This window comes from Pseudophryne corroboree, chromosome 6 (genome assembly GCF_028390025.1).
Source record: "Pseudophryne corroboree isolate aPseCor3 chromosome 6, aPseCor3.hap2, whole genome shotgun sequence".
In the NCBI taxonomy this organism is placed as follows: Eukaryota; Metazoa; Chordata; class Amphibia; order Anura; family Myobatrachidae; genus Pseudophryne; species Pseudophryne corroboree.
In genome coordinates, this window is record NC_086449.1 from 23,926,127 (window position 1) to 23,933,331 (window position 7,205).

A 7,205-nucleotide genomic window follows, 5' to 3' on the forward strand; every position below is an offset into this window, starting at 1 on the left:
TGGCAGGACATTACATACTTTAAGATACAGGCACTGGACCCACTGTAGTTTACTGAGTATGAGAATGGACAGAATGTGGCATTACACATGTGACACTGGTCTCTATGGGAGATGTAACAACCGTACAAACGACATCGCCAATATAATATAAAAGATACAACTGACCCCGACGTGATTTAAATACGCAACCTTCTGATCTGGAGTTAGACGCGCTACCGTTGCGCCACGAGGTTCCTTACAAATCCTGGAACCGCATATAAGCTAATAACGCCCAGGTCGTGGGTTCAATCCCCGTGTGGGCAGCTTTGTTTTTTCTTTTACTGTATTTATTTTTTGCTGTACAGTTTGTGTACATGTGCGAGAAATTTTGGCCAAACATGTGCTAAGAGCCTCACGTGTACTCCATGTGAATTGTAGAGTTTATCATCATTATTTTGACTGTTAGTATCCTCAGTGCTTTGAGTGTTTACCTGCATATGGCACTACAAGTCTCAGCATATAACTTTTTATTATGTAACCTTGCCCGAAGCTTGGCGAGAGCAGCAGCGCAGTAATGTTTGGGGGGTTTTCATAGAAAAGAGTGAGGCAGGGGGAATGCATTAAAAAGTGTGTTCACCTTTTTGTGTCGACCATTTCCATGTCAACCTTTTGACCCTGTGGAACATTTCTACTGTCTACCTTGACTCTGTCGACTTTTTGACCCTGTCGACCTTTTCATGTTAACCATTTGGGGTCGACCTTCTGACTGTAGACCTGTTTAATGTAGATCTATTGAACGACACCTGACCTGACCCTACAGACACCTGACCTGACCCTACAGGATGGTGCAGCCGGAATCATTGTTCTATTGTGTAACATGCAAATCATTTTTTATATAAATATTGAGACTATATATTGATGTGCGTCCCTGTCTGACGCTAAGATGCACAAGACAAGCACCACTGGTGAGTGTGTGGTTGGATGGTATGCCAGAGGAAGGCATCACCAGGATTGTGTGTGTTGCTGGTATGCAGGAGATGAGCACCACCAGGATTGTGTGTGGGGGTCATATGCATGAGATGGTCACCACCAGGATTGTGGGTGTGTGGTATGCGGGAGATTAGCACCACCAAGATTGTGTGTATGGTGGTGGTATGCAGGAAATGGGAATTACCAGGAGTGGGATGTGGGTCCAGGAGATGGGCACTGCCAGGAGGTTGAGGAGGGTCCAGGAGATGGGACCTACCAAGAGGGTGATGTGGGTCCAGGAGATGGGCACTATCAGGAGGATCAGGTGGGTCCAGGAGATGGACACTACCAGGAGGGTGAGGTAGGTCCATGATATGGACACTACCAGGAGGATAAGGTGGGTCCAGGTGGTGTGCACTACCAGGAAGGTATGGTGGGTCCAGGAGATGGGAGCCACCTGGAGGGTGGGGTGGGTCCAGGAGATGGGAGCTACCAGGAGAGTAAGGTGGGTCTAGAAGATGGGCAAAACATGTTTCTGCTGTATTTTCTTTACTGACGGCACTCCTGTAATCCAGAGTCATGCAGCTATGGGGGCTTATGTATTAGCCTGTAAGATGAGGATACTAGTGAGATTCTGCTGAGTTTGCCCATATTTTTAAAGTGGCATTCATTTAAAAGGTAAGGCCACACTGGTGTTGCCCTTTTAATAATTGGTGCTTTTAAAATACGGCGAGACTGGCAGGACATTACATACTGTAAGATACAGGCACTGGACCCACTGTAGTTTACTGAGTATGAGAATGGACAGAATGTGGCATTACACATGTGACACTGGTCTCTATGGGAGATGTAACAACCGTACAAACGACATCGCCAATATAATATAAAAGATACAACTGACCCCGACATGATTTAAACACGCAACCTTCTGATCTGGAGTCAGACGCGCTACCGTTGCGCCATGCGGCCCCTTGCAAATCGGAATCCTAATATAAGCTAATAACGCCAAGGTCGTGGGTTCAATCCCCGTGTGGGCAGCTTTGTTTTTTATTTTACTGTATTTATTTTGTGCTGTACAGTTTGTGTACATGTGCGAGAAATTTTGGGCAAACATGTGCTAAGAGCCTCACGTGTACTCCATGTGAATTGTAGAGTTTATCATCATTATTTTGACTGTTAGTATTCTCAGTGCTTTGAGTGCCCGCCTGCATATGGCACTACAAGTCTCAGCATATAACCTTTTATTATGTAACCTGTGCTGAGCGTAGCAGAACGAGGCACCTTGCCCGAAGCGTTGCAAGCGAAACGATACACTAATGTTTTGGGGGGGGGGTTTCGGGGAAAAAAGTGGGGGGGGAAATTCAATAAAAATTGTGCTGTCCTTTTTGTTTCGACCATTTTCATGTGGAATTTTTCTACCGTCTACCTTTTGACTCTGTCGACCTTTTCATGTTAACCATTTGGGGTCATCCTAAAGACTGTAGACCTTTTTAATGTAGACCTACTGAGTCACACCTGACCTGACCCTACTGGATGGTGCAGCCGGAATCATTGTTCTATCTTTGAACATGCAAATCATTTCTTATACAAGTAATGAGACTACATAGTGATTTGCGTCCCTGTTTGTGGCTGGGGGTAGCGATGCCTTTATAACACCATCTAGTGTAATTGCATCCAGAGACGCGGCAACAGGCATCAGTACAAGGTAATGTGTACAACAAGTGACTGTATGAAAAGGATCTATTGCGCCTCTGATGTTACAGCTGCAGTAATATCTTATACCAGCGGGTTACTAATATGACAGACACTTCTTAAGGGAAATAATTTCACTTTCTATGGAAGTTACCAGCTTTCATTATCCTTCTGCCTGCATAGGGGGATGAGCTGTTAAAAAAAAAAACACCTGTGGCCCGTACGGGGATCGAACCCGCGACCTTGGCGTTATTAGCACCACGCTCTAACCAACTGAGCTAACCGGCCAGCTGCCCCACAACCTTCTGGTCACACATCAGTCACAATATGTAGGTCTAGGTGTGATGGTGGAGGGGAATAATGGGTCCAGGAGATGGGCACTGCCAGGAGGGTGAGGAGGGTCCAGGAGATAGGACCTATCAAGAGGGTGATGTGGGTCCAGGAGATGGGCACTATCAGGAGGATGAGGTGGGTCCAGGAGATGGACACTACCAGGAGGGTGAGGTGGGTCCATGATATGGACACTACCAGGAGGATCAGGTGGGTCCAGGGGATGGGCACTACCAGGAGGGTATGGTGGGTCCAGGAGATGGGAGCCACCTGAAGGGTGGGGTGGGTTCAGGAGATGGGAGCTACCAGGAGAGTGAGGTGGGTCTAGAAGATGGGCAAAACATGTTTCTGCTGTATTTTCTTTGCTGACGGCCCTCCTGTATTCCAGAGTCATGCAGCTATGGGGGCTTATGTATTAGTCTGTAAGATGAGGATACTGGTGAGATTCTGGTGAGTTTGCCCATATTTTTAAAGCAGCAATCATTTAAAAGGCAACGCCAGATTGGTGTTGCCCTTTTAATAATTGGTGCTTTAAAAAATACAGCAAGACTTACAGGACATTACATCAGTGCCGTAATTAGGCATTTTTGCGCTGTGTGCAAGAAATGGCATTGGCGCCTCCCCCCCAACACACACATGCAAGACAGGGGCAGTGCGCGCCGTAGGCGTGCAAAAATATATATAGGGGCGTGGCTTCGTGGGGAAGGGGCGTGGTCACAAAATAATACCAATTCATACTACGGTGCACAGTACTCTCCATTATTCACATTACGCTGCACAGTAGCGCCACTACACCAGGTAAAGCCCCTTTTACACATTACAGCAGTCAGTCCCCCTTTTTACACATTACGGCAGACAGCGTCCCCCTTTTCTACACATTACGGCAGACAGCATCCCCTTTATTACACATTACGGCAGACAGCGTCCCCTTTTTTTTACACATTACGGCAGACAGCGTCCCCTTTTTTTACCAATTTCGGCAGACAGCGTCCTTTTTTTACACATTATGGCAGACAGCGTCCCCTTTTTACACATTATGGCAGACAGCGTCCCCCTTTTTTTACACATTACAGCAGACAGCGTCCCCTTTTTACACATTGCGGCAGACAGCGTCCCCCTTTTTTACACATTACGGCAGACAGCGTCCCCCTTTTTACACATTGCGGCACAGAATAGATAGAGCAATAGAGAGAGAGAGAGATACTTACTATATCCCCGCTGGCAGTCAGGCTCCTCGTGCTGGCATCTCCCTCGGTGCAGGCAGCGGAGAAGGAGTAGGAGGGAGGGGGACTGGAGCCGCAGCAGCGCTATGTCATTGGTACAGGCGCCGCTGCAGCTGTCCCCTCTCCTTCCGTACAGGCTGCCCCAATGGGCCTTTGACTCATTACATGCGCTCTCAGGGCAACTGCGCTGTGTGCCAGGCACACACGTAGTTACGGCCCTGCATTACGTACTGTAAGATCCATGCACTGGATCCACTGTAGTTTACTGAGTATGAGAATGGACAGAATGTGACATTACACATGTGATACTGGTCTCTATGGGAGATGTACCAACCGTACAAACGACACAGTCAATATAATATAAAAAGATGCAACTGACCCCGACGTGATTTGAACACGCAACCTTCTGATCTGGAGTCAGACGCGCTACCGTTGCGCCACGAGGTCCCCTGCAAAGCATATGTCAGAATATAAGCTAATAACGCCAAGGTCGTGGGTTCAATCCCCATGTGGGCAGCTTTGTTTTTTCTTTTACTGTATTTATTTTTTGCTGTACAGTTTGTGTACATGTGCGAGAAATTTTGGCCAAACATGTGCTAAGAGCCTCACGTATACTCCATGTGGATTGTAGAGTTTATCATCATTATTTTGACTGTTAGTATCCTCAGTGCTTTGAGTGTCCGCCTGCATATGGCACTACAAGTCTCAGCATATAACTTTTTATTATGTAACTTGTGCCGAGTGCAGCAGTAGCAGAACGAGGCACCTTGCCCGAAGTGTTGCGAGCGAAGCGGAACACGCATTTTTTTTTTTTTTTCAGGGAAAAGAGTGGGGAAAAAATGCATTAAATATTGTGTTGATCTTTTTGTGTCGACCATTTTCATGTCAACCTTTGGACCCTGCGGAATTATTCTACCGTCTACCTTTTGACTCTGTCGACCTTTTTCATGTTGCCCATTTGGGGTAGACCTATTGACTGTAGACGTAGATCTATAGAGCCACACCTGACCTGACCCTATAGGACGGTGCAGCCGGAATCTTTGTTCTATCGTGTTACATGCAAATAATGAAATAATTTGCCTTTTTGTGGTAGTTACCAGCTTTCCGAGCCTTCTGCCTGCATAGAGGGGATGACTGATTAAAAAAAAAAAAACACATGTGGCCCGTACGGGGATCGAACCCGCGACCTTGGCGTTATTAGCACCACGCTCTAACCAACTGAGCTAACCGGCCAGCTGCTGCACAATTCTCTGATCACACATTGGTCACAATGGTTCAGTCTCAGTGTGACGGGGGAAGGGGAACTATTCACAGCCCCGAAGCTTTCACGAAAGACATAAACATATAAATGGGAGCGGAGGGGGCACATTCTCCACCATTCTGTGCAGCAGCAGGAGGCTGCCCTGAATTGTGTCACATAGCCCTGGTGAGCTGGGGAGTATATCACATTATTTGCAAAGAGTATACAAATATTGCCAGGACATTTTTTACCTTTTTCATACTTTACGATCCGCGTGGACTATGATGTTCTGTAGGAACTGTGGCGCTATTGGCAGATACGTTGTGCATAGGACACACTGGGGGAGGTGTATCACAACTTGGAGAAATCTAAAATGGGGAGACATAAAGTACGAACCAATCAGCTTCAGTCATGTTTCAAACTGGATAGTACTTTAATTTTCTCCACTTTATCTCTCTCCAAAGTTTGATCCATCTCCCCCACTGTATTCAATATTAGGAAAGTTATCTATGGGAAATAATTCTACATAAATAAGATTGCGGATGGTCTGCGATTATCACTTACTGTTCTCCCTTACGGAGCGGATCATTCTAACAGTATAAGAGAGAGAACGGAGCAGATGTGAGTGACCCTGGGCGTGCGATACGGGGGTCAGTGTGAGTTTTAATCACGTTACACAGGTAAAGTGGGATTATTGGGTGTTCCTCTCTTTTAGGGTGTTTTATAAGACGCATCTCAGCATCAAAAAAGTAACTGACCCCGACGTGATTTGAACACGCAACCTTCTGATCTGGAGTCAGACGCGCTACCGTTGCGCCACGAGGTCCCTTGCAAAGCCAGCTGCGGAATATCAGCTGAGAACGTGGGTTCGATCCCCGTACGGGCCACTGTGTTTTTCCTTTATCCAGTAACTGGTGTGTGTTGTGCGTCACAGTCTCTGTAGTGCGCAATATAATCTTCATGGCTGTAGCTGGTCCTGGAAACCTCACAGGTAGGTTATAGGACTTTGTGAACAAACAAAAGTTAAAAAAACAAAACAAAACTGGGCATTAAAAGACAGGCAGAGGTAGGAGGGCCCTGCTCGCAGGATTACGCTCTATAGGGAAACAGGAATGAGATACATTAGGATAAGTGCTACATATTGCATATTGGTCTATCCAGATTACAGAGGTTTTTTGTGGGCTGTATGACGCAGTGATTCTTGTGTGTTGCTGTGGGCAGTGCGGCATTTATAACGCCGTTGGCATTGCCCCTCTCTGCACAGTCATGCTGAGAAAGGAGAAGATGTGGCCGGCTATGAGGTGGCTCCATCACAGAGAGTCCAGAGGGTTGAACATATCTCTTCTTCTTCTCCTCATTCCCATTCATATACATAGCTGTGGGCCTGTGGTCCCCCCTCCTCCTCTTCCTCCATCACATCTAGAGCTGCACACTGTGACTGACTCACGTCATGCTGTTATCAGCGTGCAGGTTGGTAGCTCAGCTGGTTAGTGTGTTGTGTTTGTAATCATATGGTTGTGGGTTCAATCCCCATACAAGTAAGTGTTGTTTTGTTTTTTTTCGGCACAAAGTAGTAACACATTTATTTTACATCACAGATTATTATGTACTTTGTCATCGCTATTGCTTGATACGAAATAAACAAAAAAGAAGTTAAAATCAGCTAGGTGCAGATATTGTTATGTAATACCGTTATAAAGCGTACGTTTCATCTATTTTGGCCTTTTCATTATATTTTATGCTAGTGCGGTTCTCCCACTTAACAAACACAT

General features: G+C 46.2%; 4 non-coding genes across 4 annotated transcripts; all 4 read right to left on the reverse strand.

The window, feature by feature from the left end:
- Positions 1-2,854: 2,854 nt before the first annotated feature.
- On the reverse strand, positions 2,855-2,928 carry TRNAI-AAU (transfer RNA isoleucine (anticodon AAU)). Its single transcript has one exon. It is a non-coding gene; the product is annotated as a tRNA-Ile (tRNA).
- Positions 2,929-4,568: 1,640 nt separating this feature from the next.
- On the reverse strand, positions 4,569-4,640 carry TRNAW-CCA (transfer RNA tryptophan (anticodon CCA)). The gene has a single exon. It is a non-coding gene; the product is annotated as a tRNA-Trp (tRNA).
- Positions 4,641-5,352: 712 nt separating this feature from the next.
- TRNAI-AAU (transfer RNA isoleucine (anticodon AAU)) lies at positions 5,353-5,426 on the reverse strand. Its single transcript has one exon. It is a non-coding gene; the product is annotated as a tRNA-Ile (tRNA).
- Positions 5,427-6,187: 761 nt separating this feature from the next.
- TRNAW-CCA (transfer RNA tryptophan (anticodon CCA)) lies at positions 6,188-6,259 on the reverse strand. Its single transcript has one exon. It is a non-coding gene; the product is annotated as a tRNA-Trp (tRNA).
- Between the last annotated feature and the right edge of the window lie 946 nt (positions 6,260-7,205).